The sequence below is a fragment of the Lepidothrix coronata genome, unplaced genomic scaffold (genome assembly GCF_001604755.1).
Source record: "Lepidothrix coronata isolate B3197 unplaced genomic scaffold, Lepidothrix_coronata-1.0 Scaffold245, whole genome shotgun sequence".
Taxonomy (NCBI): Eukaryota; Metazoa; Chordata; class Aves; order Passeriformes; family Pipridae; genus Lepidothrix; species Lepidothrix coronata.
Genome location: NW_016690425.1, coordinates 915,921 through 933,140, shown reverse-complemented (window position 1 = coordinate 933,140; position 17,220 = coordinate 915,921). Strand labels below are relative to the sequence as shown.

Below are 17,220 nucleotides of genomic sequence, written 5' to 3'. Positions count from 1 at the left end.
CAGCAAGAAAATCAGTAGGAGGAGATGATGATAATTATGGGCTAAACTACAGTCGATCTATCAAGCTCCTAATAGCAACAGATAATCCATGTCTAAGCTCATTAATACAATAATTGAAAGATGGCCCGAGGCCTAGAGTATAGAAGACATGACTGAATGTTTACAATGGTCCTTTCTAACCTCAACAAGCCTGTGCACCTCTGGCCAAGAAACAATCCAAAAGAAAATACAACCTCAAAGTCATAGTTCATGCCCGATGACTTCATGAGCCTACAGAGGGAGGAGATAAGTTGTGTTGAAGAGAGAACTGTAACAGCTCATGTTCCCAGCCCACCAATGGGTCCATCTTTTCCACTGGCAAGCCTCTACTACCAGCTGCCCTGCAGACCTGGCTTCCCCAGTCACTCTGCTGCCTAGAGGTACCTGTCAGGGGAACAGAAGGTACTGCTGCCATCCTGCCTCTCAGGCTTTCCAGAAGGGAAAAGGAAAGAAAAATAATTAAAAACCCCCTCGACCTTTGGTCATTAAGGCAATGCTAAAACAACCATTTTGATCACCTTTCACTTGGATGAAACCACTGACTGGTATGTGGAAAATTCCAGCCATGGACAATCTGGCACCAATTCTTCATTTTCAAAACCTTTAAGCAGCTGCTGATTTACTCGATCAACTCCTGTATTATATCTGGTTTGTACTACTCCTAAGATGATCATTATTATTGATAACATCCTTGTCACATCCATTCCCTAGCTAGTTTTGGGCTCCTTGTTCTGCCTTTTGATTACTTACTAGCAGTACTATTTCTACAGTTGTTCTGGAAACGTTTTGCAAAAACATCTATGGCCATGATCTGCCAACATTTTCTAAGCTGCCCTTAGATAAGCCCAGCTCTCTTATCAGTCACAGTCTGTGCATGTCCCACCATTTTTAGCACTCCTTACTAAAAGATATCCCAGCACAGAATTGAGGTGGGAAGGGATCTCTGGAGATGACCTTGTCCAACCCCCTGCTCAGAGTAAGGTCAGCTGGAGCCCCTGCTCCAGCTCAGGGCTGTGTCCAGTCAGGTTTTGAGTATCTCCAAGAATGGTGACTACACAGCCTCTCTGGGTAATATCTTCCAGTGTTTGATGACCCAAGTGACAGTGGAAACACAAAATTGTGCTGCAGTATCCAGAGGGCTAACTTAATAGTGCAGAGGAACAGTAGGTACTGATGGCAGTTATTAAACAGCAGTAGGTGGGCATGTTCATTAAAAAGTTATTCCTAGCCTAGACGGACTCCAAATACTCTCCATGCACGGTGTTGCTTTTTATGTGTCAGGCATTTCATCCTGCAAACAATTCAGCATATTTCAGCTTTGAGCCTCTAAAGTCTCACTGAAATAAAAGGTACATGATCCTCCTGCTTATCTTTTTCTTGTCAGCATCATTCCTAAATTATTTTACAAAAATCTTTACACACTACAGAAAAGCATAATACAGAAAAATGTAAAGGATATCCAGCCTTTTAACCCAAACCATGGGGTTTTTGTTACCCTTCTGAACAGTAGACATTAACTAGTTTCTATTTTCGGTTCTAAATTTGGAAGGTAGGAAAGAATATAAATACATTGGTTTTACCTTTACTGCTGCTTATCATTATGCTGAGGCATACTGTTATTTGCCAGGAGGTAAAAGGAAAGATGAAATTTGTTGGAAACAAGTCACATAAATGGAAGAGATAACAGACTGTGAAGCACACTAGCCAAAGACCAACTATATACATAGCACGCTTTCTTTCTCCAAGACAATCATTTTCAGATGACCTTTCTCAAATTTATACCAAGTGCTACAGATCAATAATCATTTAACTTAAAGGGATCAGCAAAACATATGGGCTATGCAAAAAGCATGTCCAGAGATTGACTATTGCAAGTACTGCATGGGAAGCTCTACAAATTCTATTTATTAAACAGATTAAGTGTGGTTAAGAGCAAAAAAAGGTTGACTGCAAGTTTAAGTTAATGTATAATAATGCAAGTACTAGGAGATGCCAACCCCTTAAAAGTTCTTGGCATTTGCTTAATTACATATTTTTAGTATTCTGTGCCATAAGACAAAATAGTCCAGTGCATCCAAAAATTATTGCACGTAACCTCTCTCTCAACATTTCATTTCAGAACATCAGATTTAACTTATAAAAGTTACGTGAATTCAGGAAAAAAAAATTGCTAAACTGAAAGAATGTAACATTTCCTGGCTGAGGAAAAATGTGCCTTTGGAACAACAGGACTGAGTGCGTCCGTGCCTTCTCCTGGCCGGCCTGCCTACAGGCACTAAAGGGTTCTTGCCCAACATGGCATAAAGCATTTGGAGGCACACCACCGGACCCATCAAAGTCAGTAAATGTCTTAACTTTTCTTTCTTAGCCTGCACCACTCAAAATGTGTCCTGCTGGAGGCAAAGGACCCAAAAACCTATGAAATATACTGTCTGTAATCTGATATCCATACCATATAGGAAGAAGAAAATTTGAGGAAGACTAACAGCCTTAGTTCTAACATTACTTCTCAATTTTTTGATTTCATATCCTTACTTTCTTTTCAAATAAGCAGTTCTGTGTTCCTTCATTTTTGTTGCCTTAATTTTTCTTGCTACAGAAAAATAGAGAGCTCTTCTTCTTTCTTGACATGATGAGCAACCAGGACAGCAGACCTGAGTCTGTATAATTTTAGGTATGGACAGAATGCAATGTAAAGCCTACAGAGCCAGGTGTGTAAACTTACTGAGGTACATTCCCATAACACCAAGCTTCTAAATGACAACTCCAGTATGGACTCAGTTAACAGAGCCTAAGCTTCAGATAACTCAATAGAGCAGTACAGCTACCACAAAATTGAAATATGCAAATAACTATTTGCAGGCTTGTCTGAAATCTTAGTCTCTAAGACAGTTTCTTCTTTTTTTTTCTCCACCTCCTCTTTTTTTCCCTCAGTTTTTTGCAGGAAAAGGACCTGGACCCAAGCTAGAAAAAAAAAATCTTTCCACAAAATATTTCCATTCATTTGGGTAATGTTTATTCACAGGAAAACAGCAACGTTTAGTAGCAAAAATGCAGGCATCTATCACTTGATTTTCTAGGCACTGAAATTGTCTAGGAAATATAAGTTTTTATATGATTAAATTCATATAGGACCATTAGTCTCAGCAATGGTAGATGCAGTGCTTTGTTCTCCCAAGGCATTCAGCTTGCTTTTTTCAACTGCAGATTTTTTTTCAGATAACCCCCAGCATGTACATCACGATTTAGCCACAGCACTAACCTGTGTATATCTGTTTGGATCAATTCCAAAAATGTTTTTCATCCCTCACTCTTCCATATTAAAAGATCTTAAGGATCAAATTCAGGAACAAAGACAGTACATCTACATACAAATGAGCAGTATTCTAATCCAGTAGCTTCATTGTCTGACTCCTCTGGATAATTCAGATGCTATTTTTATTTCTGCAGCAGATTATCTCCATCTTTCAAATAAGGAGATATATTGAAGGTCTGCCCAGGTGCTTCCCTGACAGATTTTATCCACCAGACAACTTATATTTTAGCTCAGCTGGAGATCATGCCTTTAAAAGTAAGAAATGAGGATGATAATGAAGTGAGACAAAATCTGAATAGCAAATTTATGAATTGAGATTATAAAAAGGGCTAATAATCAGAAAATGAAGAATTTACTAACATGTTTTGTCTCAGCAGGCATTAACCAGTTAGTTAGTATTTCAAGATTTGTCTATAACAACACAATTATGGGGGGGAGGGTGGAGAACACCGATATCTATCTTCAAGAACAAATTTCAAGTTTTGTTTTTTCTGATGCTGCAGAAATACCAACTACCATTTTTATATGTTCCAAGTACACCAAAGATCCAGTGACAGTTACATACGAATAATATTGTATACACCGACATCAGCAAGTGCAATACTTGCAACAAAATGCAGAAATTAAAAGCAGGTTACTAAAATGCTGAAAATCTTGCTTTAAATCATTCCTGTTTCCCAAGGGATCTTCGTGCAGGGCTCTCACACATACCATAAAAGCTTCCTGAAATCTCATGCATCATTCAAAAATTCTGACTATTTATCTGTTTAAGGATTAATGACCATGTCATCTTCCCCCACTCCTTCTAAATTAACAGGAACTGACGACTTTTGCTCTGTAGCAGAAAATTCCATTAAGAACCATACTGCAAAGGGATGGCCACATCCCAGTGCACCTGAAGGAATAGTGATGCAATCTGGCTTTAGGAAAGATGACAGCTCCTTTCTTTCAAATCACCTTCTCCATAAGGGAAAAAATATGTCAGATGGAAAGGCTTTGCTAATCAACCTGTAAGGCTTTCGTTTTGTTCTCTGGCTATAAACTGGGGGGGGGGGAGGAATTGACAGAAAGTATAGACTTCTACGTGTTTTAATTAATGAGCTTTATCTGAACTGGAATACAACACTATTATTCAACAGACCACTACTATTCACTAAAGCACATCACAGAAGACTAGTAGTTCCTGCGTTTTAACTATATATTTCTGAGCTTAGAAGAAAGGCAAATACATTAAATTTAACATTATTTACAGAACTTTTCATGTTTGGGGGTTTCTCTCCTTGATGTCAGGCTGTATTGTTCCCAGTCTTTACAACATTTTTGTAAATTCACCTAAATTAACTGCATACATTCTGAACACCACTTTCATCTTAACGAAGGTTTACACTGGGAATATATGGTTGAAAAATTAACTCCCTCATAAATTTAACTTTTGTTCTGTTGAGTTCATATGATAACAATTTCCTGATTAAAGCCTTCAGCAGTCTGTGGGGTCTTATGCTAAGTACCGACCTAAAGAGCTCTCTTACTTGTCATAAGGTTTGGGATCAATAGGGAATGGAGTTTATTATTTCTGCCACTACTTATGATACTGCTCGAAGGCTTCAGCTAAGACAAGGATCCCACAGTGCTAGATTTTGTGCAAATATGCTACCATAAAGAATCCCAAAAAAGTTTAAAATCTACATATGAACAAAAGGGAGTTAAAAAGGAACTAATGTTACTCACATATTATAACGGGAAAATCAATCCAGAAAAAGATTAAATGATTGGCCAAAACAGTCACAAAAGACTGTACAGTTGGAGCTGGCACCAAATCGCCAGCTATTGCTTACTGAAAAGACTGTCATCCTCTTTTGCAAGCTTTTATAGAGAATGTTGAGGAACACCAGAGGTGCTGAGAACTCATGGTTAAGTTCTATATGGGAAGAAGCTTTCTTAGTCATAAAGGGGCTTTCAGAGTGCCTAAATGAACCCAAACCTTTTATCCCCACATAAACCTACCCGTGAATGAAATGAGCAGAAACAATTCACTGCAAGAAAACGACCAAGAAAATGTCTCAATCTAAAAGACATTAAAATTGAGACTGGAAAAAGTGAAGTTTCTCCATTCCCTCTAAAAGTCAAATCTGCTCAGTTGAGCTGACACCAAAGATGCAGCTCAGACAAGAGCACCTACCACAGCCATCAAATAACCAGTACCTAATGTATTTATTATTTTGGTTTTAGAAGAGCTCCTCAGCCAGCTATTTTGCTACCACATCTCAGAAACACTGCCACTGGTCCTAAGTCCTACGACAACTCTAATGCATACAAGCCTCATCTATCCTATGATTACATGGGTTTAAATCAACAATTCTACTATCTCCTTTAGCAATTTAGTTTATTGGCTAACTGCCCTTGTATTTTTATTCCCTGCATCCTTAAAGTTCATTTTTCTAGGCTGCAGCAACACAGGTTCATTATTTCTTTAACCCTGAACAGCCAGAACAAGCAAGATCCCTACTCTTATATAACTGCTTTCCACACAGAGCCTTCCTTCAGTTCCTTTCCTACTTTTCTCTAAAATATATGATAATTTTGTGTTTCTCTTTCCTCCTCTAATAGCATTCAGAACTAAATACAGGCCATGTTAAAACTCAATCATTGCCACATAAAACCCACATGAGGAGCTTTGCAGGTTAATCTTTACAGCGTACAAGACTGAAGTGCCCACAAACTGCTAAGCACAACCCACTGAGAGAAAGAAATAGTGAACAGCTCATATACACAATAATCCTAACACATAAAATGGACAGCCAATTCAGAAAAGGAAGAAATGGCACTAATTCCTCCACAGAATTAGTTTTGTGGGGTCTCAACCAGTTCAGATGACCCTCCCTCCATCAGTAGGTCTGATGCAGTCTGATGAGAGCACAAGTGCTTTCTTGCCCCTTAAGATCATTTTACCTTTAGTACTGTCTGAGAACAGTACTCAAGACCCAATGACTTCAGTCAGTAAGTTCAATGAGCTTACACAAATTATGTAATATTTGCTGCAAGCTAAGATCACGCACACAGAAAACGACCATAAATCGGTGTGATGCACAGCAACTCTTTATTTTCCCTAATCTGCTCTTGTGTCGAAGCCTGTGCAAACACTCACCACATTGCACCATTTAGGGAATACAGCTACAGCCCAGTCACTGGCTCCAGGAAAGAGATCATAGCAAGTATCTTCAAAACTAAGTCAACTGTGAGATTAAAGCCTAATCATGACCTATTATTATTATATTATTATTTTATTATTATAATTATATTGTATATAAAACATTATTTTGTATTATTTTATATTATATTATACATTATACATAGTGTATATAATGTATAATACATATAACACAAGAATATTTTATATTAATATATTATAGTATGCATGCATTATATCTTATAATGCATTACTTTCTATTACATTATTGTATTTTCATTATCATTATGAAACTGTTATTAAACTCTATTACTACCAATGCTATTCTAACCCTTCAACACTTACTTAGGTTGATTCTTCACATTAGCCTGTACTTACATTCTTTTAATTTATGTTTCTCTAAGTATAACACAGGGTAGAAAACACAATTGTTTCAGTTTGATATGTGAAATGGGCATGGTTCTCTATAGCTACAAATCTCCTGACATAAATTTCTGTGCTTATGTGCCACAACTCTACTAACTTTTAAACCTTGTTAACAAACCCCTTAGTGCATGCCAATCAGGGATTTAAACATTAATTTTTAAACAATTTGCCAGGAATCCTAAAATATCATAAGCAACTGGTAGTGACTTTAACATTTAACACAGGTTGGTACTTTTCCTGCACAGAGTTTTCGAGGTCTTTTTACTTTTGAGCACCAACTATTATCACAAACAATAATGCCAAGCTGGTTTTGGAGGCTTCCAGAGCAAATGCAAGCAAACCAGATATTCTGCTGTATGGAAGAGAGGAAATCCCACTGTATGGTTGCGTAAAGACTTGTTCATGAAGCCTGTGCATAAAGTAGAGAACTTGTGTCACATAGCCAAATTTAATTCAGGAATTTTGTGACATTTGGGCACTCAGTGCTTCATCTGCTATAGTGTTCTTTCACACTTTTTAAAATATATTGTACCCACTCATTTCAACACTAGAACAGGTGCAACACGCCAAGCAATAGCCTAGTACAATCCCAGTTTAGATAAAATGAAAGCATTTAATGACTGAGAAGCAGGCATACCAGCACAGATGCTTTCTACTTCAATACACCAATTACTTTTGGGCATTGGACTTTCCTCTCAGTTAGAATAAAAGATAACCAAGACACAAAAAAGCAGCTCATTCCAGAGCTGCTGCTTCAGTAGTAATATAATTAGTGACAACAGCCATCTGTCATTAATATGCTGTATGCAATAGAAGATTATATAATAATATAGCAATATTTCTTTTATTACTAGCTCATCTTCCTGAAGAAAAATCATAATATACAACAATTGTTACACGTGATAATTTTTAAGGCTATGCATCTTTTCACAAATACATTATTTATTGTAAAGCTAAACCCATGACTGATTCTATTGTAATCAAAAGAGAATTTTAATTGTTTTCAGTGGGCATCTGGAGGGCTGACATACTTCCTGTGCTTCTGAAGCCAGTTTTTGTGTCTTGCTTGGGCACTACATGTTAAGAAAGGGAGAAAAATAATGCAATTCTTTCTCTTATCCGTAGCAACTGTCACCACACAGACTGTGCAGAAGTGGCCAGTTTAGCACGGCCCAAAAGGAGATGTGGACAGTTAACTTGATTTACAGAACTGTTAAGCAGCCTTCAATCCAAGTGGCTTCACTGATGTGGCTGCAGTTTTCCTGAGAGCAAAATTTGGCTCTCTTTCTCAGAGCCTGCCTGCCCAGGACTGCAGGAGCTGGAACTGCTACAGAACTGCACTGTCACTCTTCTGCTTGAATATGAACCAGTGGTGACAGGCTCTGAAGTTAAGTCCTAGCCTAATCCTAGAGTGAGAAAGAAAAAAGAACAACCAATCCATAAGAGACAGTAATAGAAATGCATAGAAATGCTGTCAAGTTAACACTCAAAAATTAATAACTTATTTTACACTATTAAAATGCACAGTAGTACTGTTCCCCTACAGGCAAAATACAAATCAAGTTTAAGAAGGATGACCAAAACTAAATAGATTTTCACTGAGCTCCACACAAATGAGCTCTTTGCTTAGATTTAATTATTTATTTTCTTTCTTTATAAAGTGCCTTAAAGCCTAAAAATATTGTAGGTGACAATCTCTTTTCCTGTTCTGAGCTAAAAAAAAAAAGGGCAACATATAAAACAAATCAACCAACCAATTCACGCAAGTATATACTTCCAAGAACAACCATTATGCAGACAAGTTTTTTCTTTATCATAGCCCAACCTGAATGCATTAATTTTCTACGAACTTAAGATAACTTAAGTGATTTTCACACGGTATGTTGAAAAGATATAACTCAGCTGCATTGCACTTGTATTTTGATTTCTCCACAGTCCATATACAAGTCAAAACAGATACCATGTGTTGAGATGTCTTCTCATATAAAGGATTGGTTTGGGCTTCTTTTGGTAGCAATTCAGCAATCACATGAAACACTACTTCAATTTCCCTTTGCCCAAAGGAAAAGACTGAAATAATTGATTTTGTGAAATATCTGCAGTGTTCCATTAGAACAATGACAGACACTTAAAAATACTTCTGACAGTACGAGGAAGACAATACTGGGAGCAGAGCATTGGTTATCTTTGCACACAGCCATGAGCAGACCACCTTCAGGTCTCATTAATTCCTACCAATTAATCTGTCTCAAGTAGCCCTCTGCATTTCTCTTGACAACTACATATGAGAGAGTTAGTATTCCAATAGTACTTTGAAGCAATTACAGATTATTGATGATGTTGCCACTAGATATTTTCTTAGAGGCAAGAAAAAAATACCACGAGGACTTATAATTTTCATTTTCTCAATTAAATAGAAACTTGCAACTTCCAAGAGAAAAGGAATGGAAATTTTTCAACTGCAAGAGAAAATTTTTATCTGATACAAGTTGTGTGACCAATGTTCAAGTTACTGAATTCTGCAGTGAGCTTGGGATTAAAGTTTGCAACCTACTGGTGGCCAAATTAGATGGTGCACTGGTCCACTGTTTCCTACAGATTTGAAGATTTTAATTCTTGTAACTCACAATGTAAACACTGACACAAGGATTAAAAGAACTCATCATCATTGTTTGCACTGACGTGCTAATAGCTGGAAATAAATACTAGTACCAAATTAATTTTGTTTTGATGTAAATGACAACCTGCAGAGTACATCTACATTATTCCTCTAGGAAACCACATAAGCCCATTGACTTCCCTAGCTTTCAATCTTTCTTTACTTTTTTTCAACAATTTCTCTAATGTTTGCCAAAAAACAGAGTTCCTTATTTGTTTGTTCCCTACTGGACTCCTAGAAAATAACATTCAAAAACAATACTCTACAAATAGTGACAGAATTGAGTAGTGCTGGTCATCACAGACCTTCCAAGAAAATTAAAACCTAGTGTTAAGCCTATTAACCACCAAACAGCTTGGTCTCCTGACTAGAAGTTATTGCAGCTTCAAGTCATCAACCAATTAAAAAAAAAAAATTAAAAAAACAGACAAACAAAACTTTTGAAACAACTGAGTAGAAGTTTTCAAACACATGGAAAATGTGAGTACTGAAAGACAATTCATATGAAAACCAACCTACTTTTCTCCAGTGAACTAAAAAAGTAAAGCATGATAAATAAGTCTTAACAAAAATAGTATCTGCCTATAAAAAGAAACATCCAGTCCCAGTCATGAGCAGATCTATTTACTAACTATTGGAAATTCCTGGAAGACATCTGCTGAAAAGAAAGGCCATTCCCTGCTTGGGTTCAAACACTACTTCTTAACACCATCAAATGGGAGGAGGGACAAAAAGAACAAGGGTCTTGCTGAATATTTTCTCTCTCATTATTATTACAGTGCTTTGATCTTTCTTCCTCTACTCCTATTCTTCCATCTCATTTCTTTCACCGCACTCAGAACACTGTTGCAATTGCACAGCAGCCAGAAACAGTATCCTGTATGCTCCCCGAGCAAGTCAAACTACATGATGCTTGCTACCAGACTTCTGAAGTTCCCGCTGTTAATAGCTTCCACTAATGGATGTTATTATTATCACATTTTTTTTTCCAAGCAAACATATGTTAGACTCTCCAGAAACACTTCTTTTTTTCCACTCACTGAAGCAATCTAACTCCAACTGACTGGCTTCACTTGTACTTAGCTTTTTGAATTTTTTCCATTTGTGAAACAGTACAGAATTGATAATTGAATGGCTTCACTTTTAAAAACTGTAGACAGTATCTTTTCCCATAAATGCTGAAATCCAAATGGGCCAACTAAATAGTAACCAAGATCTTGCTAAATCCAATGGAAAGCTAAATATTCTTTCCTTGTTTGTTTGTTGTTTTGGTTTTTTTGTTTTTTTTTTTTCAAATACTAAGATCTCCTTCAGCTTCAAAGGCATTTCCTTTCTTTCAAAGAGACTTACAAAGGCAAAATCTGGTTTCTTGGACAGCAAAAAGCAATATTCATTTCATAAGCTTAAACATTCTTTCTTACTAAAGTATTATTTCAAGTTGCTCCATAAAAATAAAATTTAGCCTGCAACGTGCAGCAAGACAGCTGAACTGCATATGGATTTGCATTCATCAGTTACAGTGATATAGAGAGGTAGTATAAGAAGCAAAATCCAGTATCTTGAAAAACAATAACTTCTATATCAAAGCAAAGATGCAATCTAAATTTCATTAAGCTTCACAGTCACAGAAGACTCAAGTGTTATGTAAATCTCTGATATGGAGAATGAGATACAATATATTTGATTACTGATGTGGCACATGTGAGGGAACTAAAATAGCATTTCATATTAGGTATGTGCTTTGGGTTTTTTTCAAGCAATAAAAAGATACTTTTGGTAATTCAGAAAAAAGTAAAGAAATATTAAAATTCAGATTTAAACACTGGGAAACAATTTGAACCTTTGAACACTATCAAAAACAGGAGAAAACTAACTAAAATGTGAATGCATCCCTTAAGGAAACCAGCACTACCAAGAGTCATTAAGTGATTCTGAGAAAAATGATGAAAAATTCAGCCTTGCTCTCAGCTAAGTCACCTATCCCAAGTAACACAAGTTGTAGATATGAAGATAAAGGGAAATCACAGGGAGCGTGGAATTGGAGCACAAATTCATGCAAGTAAATAAATTAAGAGCAGTGGTCCAAAGATATAGCACTTTGCTCTTGCATAGCTTCTTTCACATTCAAAGCACTGAAAACATGAATTAACTAAAATAAATATTGTGCCATTAAAAAAAGTTCTAATTCAGCTCAAGCTACATTGAAAATTACAAATGCAAGTGATAGAATGAAGTTCAAAGAAGCAGACATCAAATTTCCATTGACTGGAAGTTACTCTCTGCTTTTCCAGCCAAACTTCACAGAAAATGTGGTAAGGTCAGCCAATTGGGTTGTACCTGTCTTGGATCATACAGACTGTTCTGTGTCTTTGAAAGTAGGCTTTTCCTCTACAGTCCTCTCCAAAGTGCTTTACCTTGTCTAACTTTGTATGCCTGATATGTTTCTGTCCCTCAGTAAACCTTCAATCAGTATTTTTTCATATCCCTTATCAAAAGCAAATAACATTCTCCCCAGCCTGCAGCTCAGACTGAAGGATTGATTTTAAAACAGTATTTCTTCCTAAAGTGACTCATCTTAAAATGCCAGTGCTTCACATTTTAGTATCAATGTCATCATAATTTTAGACCAAAAGCTAGTGCCAATGGATTTATACGTGAAGCTCTGCCAAATAATCATATTTGGATGGCAATTAATCTCTCATTAATTTTGCACTTCTACTTTAAAAAATAATTTCTTGAACAAAAGGATTTAGATCTCACCCTAAGAATACATTAGTAAGCATCCCAGTGAGTCATAAACACCAAATACTCAGTGCTGCTAACAAGGCCCCACCAAGGCTGTTTCCATACATTATCCTCCATAATGAGATGTTTTATCAACAGTGCTATGCAAAACCTCCATTTTGCAGCTAGAGGATATAGAGCCCCAAATTCACACTGTGGTCTGAAGTTTCCCTTTTGCCCTGTCTTATCATGGAAATATAACAGTTTTAAACATTTATTTGGTTGTAATGTATTTTAATGTCTGAAAGTGAATACATATTTTTACAAGTGTCCACTACGTTGGCTGAGCTGCTTACATCATCTGGTCCAAGCCCATGCTCAAGCAGAGTCATAGCTTGAGTTGGCTGCCCAGGACCAAGTCCAGGTGGCTTTTTCAGTATTTCCAAGGGAGGTGACTCCACAACTCTGCTGGGCAACCTCTCAGAGCTCAGTCACCCTCAAAGTGAAAAAGCATTTCCTGATGTTCAGATGGAACCTCCTATCTTTCCATTCATGCCCATCATCTCTGAGCCTGTCACTGGGCAAAACTCAGCACTCTACTCAGACAAAAAATAAAAATTAAAAAATCAGAATTTACAAATTCTTAAGGGACAGTGAAAACAAGTGCCTCTGACATTTTAAAGAACATTTACATAATAATTAAGGCTGTGAGAACTTCATTTATGCTAATGTCTGCATTCTCTTGCTAAATTTTGTTTTCCATTTCCCAGTACAATGACTCTGTTACAGACTTTAGCTACCATTGTGTCCTAGCTTTTTTTCTGTTCTTTCCAAGTCTTTATCTTATGGCAATTTTGTTCCTTCATACATTTGCTCTAGTTTGTAGGTGCCTACGTCCTTCACCTACTCTTTGCATGTTAATATATTCTCAAGAGAACATGCTTATTATGTTGCATCATTTCCATATATTTGTTTTGCTGCATTCAACAATACTGATACTAGACATTTAATATCTTCCTCACTAAAACTTTCAAGACAACTTTAAAAAATGTTCCCTATTTTTAAGGTTGGACAAATGTTACTGAATTAACTAATCTGCTAGTTGAAATTAGAGTAAGCACTATATGCAGCATGATCAAAGCCAGGAAGGTGGACACCTCTAATAAGACCCATAAGTCTTTTCCTCAATGCATGAGATCTTTCTGAGAAATGCAACAACAAAACCTAGTTGACAGAAAACAGATTAACACTTCAATATATCAGTATTACCAAGGACCAAGCCTAGCAAAATAATACATACCTATTAACTGGCCAAGAGAGACAAATCAAGTATACTGCCTACATACACAAATTTTTAAATGCTCACATTTTAAAAGAAATAAAGATGATCTTATTTCTCATTACAAAAGTACAAGATATGGATAACTGATTATATGACAACTTTAAATACATAAAGGCTACAGATGCCAGAAAGAAGAATTTCTCAACATTTCAAATACATTTATTTCCCTTAACTCAGTAGGTGAACAGCTGCTTTGAATTGACAACTGTATAACAAGAAAACCCCTGATATTCTAGCCAACAGGTAAGTAACTACTCCTCAGCTTCAAGGCTTGATGCCATTTTAAAAGATTTCTCCAAGATATGTAGGATGGCCTTCCTGACCACAGGCACAGGATCTCCTGTGATCCCCTCATCACAAAATCCAGTCAGAATTAGGTGCCTGGGAGGGCTTATTCTGGAGGAATGAGGGATCACACTCTGCATCCTGCTCACTTTGTGCTTTCCTAGCATAACTCCCCTACAGGGAAAAGTTGCCTCTGTTCCTCTGTTGGCTTCTCTGCAGAGCTTTTACAGCATGAGCAAAGGTACAACAGTGACAGCAGCTCACCTGCCTGCTCACCCCTCATGTGAAGCCCTGGTGCAGTGAGTGGCTCAGGAGGACCCCAGGAGCAGGGCCAGGGCTGCAAAGGTGGCTGGTGCCCCAGAGAGGACATAGTGCAGGAAGGCTGCAGCACATCTCCAAGAGGCAAATACAGTTTGCAGGAAAAAAAAAAAAAGAAAAAATTCAAAAAGATATTTAGGGCAAGCTTCTTACAAGGCATGTGAAGATGCGGTCACAGCAAAGCCAGCCAGCTGCTCTCTGTGGTAGTCTTGTCAAAACAAGCTCCCTTCACCCCCATGAACAAACAGATCTCACTTTCAGGTCCCATCTGTACATAGAAGACTGCAGGTCTGCCAATGTGATTTTGACAGACTCACTGACATAGCTTTTGAAGCTGTTCAACTTCTTTTATCTGCATGTGTGCATGCTGAATGCAGCCATCCTTCATGCTGAAAAAAATAAATACGTATCATCACTCATCACCACTGTTATGACAAATATTACATGGAACAAAGAAGCAGGAATTGTACTGGGAGCCCATGTCAAATCCTCTATCCATCACCAGTTAAAATGTTCCCCACTAGGCTTTCTTTCAAAGAAACACATCACCCCTAACTATAACAAGTGGCAACTGTCATTATTACATTGGTCGCCATTTGCAACTGTAAGGACGTGGGGGAGAAAGGAAAAACAGAGACCAACAATATGCCACAGTATGGGTTTTCATTTCTATTACATGTAGTTCTTGTTCCTCTAACCTCAAAATGAATATAAGGCAACTCCAAAACACACTGAGAACAGGGAAAAAACAAGATGACTCAGATGTTTGGATAGACTGGATTCTATATGTGCACTATTCAAATCAGGAAAATAAATCACTATAAAGGGATATCATATGGGTCTATTAAATCAGGAGTGGCATGGAGGCAACAACTGTTACTGTCATTTCCAGTGCAGGAAAAAAAAGAAGGAAATCAGAAGTATGGATACTCAAACAACAAAAGAACACACTTTTTCCACACAACCCATAAGTAAATTGTACAGTTCACTATGCAGAACAGGTCAAAATTTTACAGAGGTGCAAAAAGCAATTGGACAACTTCACAGAAGAAAGCCATAAAGACACAAATTCACAGAAGAAGTCATAAGGACACAAAGCCTGTGTACCTGTCCCAGAATGCTCCTGAGCTTCAGACTGCTGGATCTGTATCAGAAAAATGTGAATATAAGCTTACTGGCGCTTAAACTCTTTCTTATGTGTTGATTACCAGCCACTGCCAGAGACAGGACACTGTGCCATCTGGACATTTGATTTGATACTCTATGGATGCTCTTAACCACTGTGGACAAAGCCTTTAATATGTAAAATTTCATGCTGTCCTGTCTCAAACTAGAGACAAATTAATCTTAAAAATTGCCAGTGCCAGCAGTAACCTTTTTTCTCACTCTCTACCTCTGGTAAAGTCTGTCCTGTATTTCTTTTTCACTCCTCAAAAGATCAATATTTGAAGTTTTAAGTGTCTTTTTTTTCTCGTCACATCAAAAAGTTCAATTGTATAATTAAGTTAAAACCCTGACAGGGGACATTTTAAGAACACTGAGCAGTATATCCAGAAAGGTCTGAAGACTGGAGTATGTTTTACAACAACCATAAAACCAGTACTATAGTAATAGTTTCCAGAAGTCTCACAGTATACTACCAGTGAAGAACAGGAATTGAGAAATGCTAAACAGCAGATTATGTACAAGGGTCTAAAACTCCTTTCATCATGCTCCTTTTACCTCCATCCCTGCATATCGGGGCATAGCAGCCATCTGAGTGTCCATTCAATGCTACAACGAAGAGGATGCGGCTTCATGTGGGTATGACAAGTTTGGACTTACAAAGTCAACTGAAGTGTCTAAGAAAGCTTCAAGAGTCAGAGCTCTGCTTGATGAGACACAAATTACTACTGTACATTTTTTCTAGCTAATTCAATTAAATAAATTTTAAATTAAAACAGCCATTCTATTTTTAACTTACAAATACCAAACACATTTCAGTAAGGAGGAACTGAAATTTGCAATGTCCCACTACTTTTTAAACCTCCAGCCATACTGTATATAACATCTCTTCAATACTGGTTATAAACTAGCAGGGTCAAAATTCTCCAATTTATACAAGACTGTAGATAAGAATTCGTAGCATCTTCCTAGTCACCTGCAGACTGTCTTTGGTTACACTTTTAAAACAGAACAATAATGAGTGAAATCTTCCAGTTAGAAGACAATTCTACATGTGCTTCTCATCCTGATTTATAGGAGATTCTGCATAGGAAGCACCCCAGCATCAGCACTGGGGATTGCACCAGGACTGCTGGCAACAGGTGAACATAAGCTTTGAAGGTTGAAAGAATTCTTACAACGCATTTTTCCATATCCACTCTGACTGGCATCTCTCTGATTATCCTCCAGAACAGTCAACTTCTAGCTTTCAAAAGCACTGATTTCACATAGAGAGATTCAAAATGAATAAAGGGCAAAATATGGTAACTTTATTATTAAGATATTTTTATGCAAAAGGGTGAGACTGCAAGAGGGCAGGGAGAGAAACTACAGGAATATTACTTCCGAAAAAGCAGTAGTAAAATTAAAGATATATTTTAATATTATTATTTTTATTTATTTATTTGTGCAGTTTAAACAAATACCTAAATGGGCTTGGTAGAAAAAATAACCATCAATAAGAATTCCATGAAGTGTAGCTATGCAAAGCAGAAATCATCTACAGGTTGCCAGAAGGTATAATAAAAGAGTAGCATAATGTTCAGGGAGTGTTATTTTGAAATTCAGAGCTGAGGGCAAGGATGGACTCTACCAAAGTACAAAGTAACATGACAGACTTTTCTTCTGCCCTCAATAATTTAACCTGTTTGCAGACAATAATTTGGCACAGGTAAAAGATAATTCAGATAACAAACACGGCAGAAACACAGATTTCATTT

General features: G+C 37.1%; 1 protein-coding gene across 7 annotated transcripts in view; it reads right to left on the bottom strand.

Annotated features, from left to right (window-relative positions):
* The window catches only part of TULP4 (tubby like protein 4), a 155,865-nt gene that overhangs the window by 89,948 nt on the left and 48,697 nt on the right, over nucleotides 1–17,220 (bottom strand). The gene's annotated exons all lie outside the window — the stretch shown is intronic.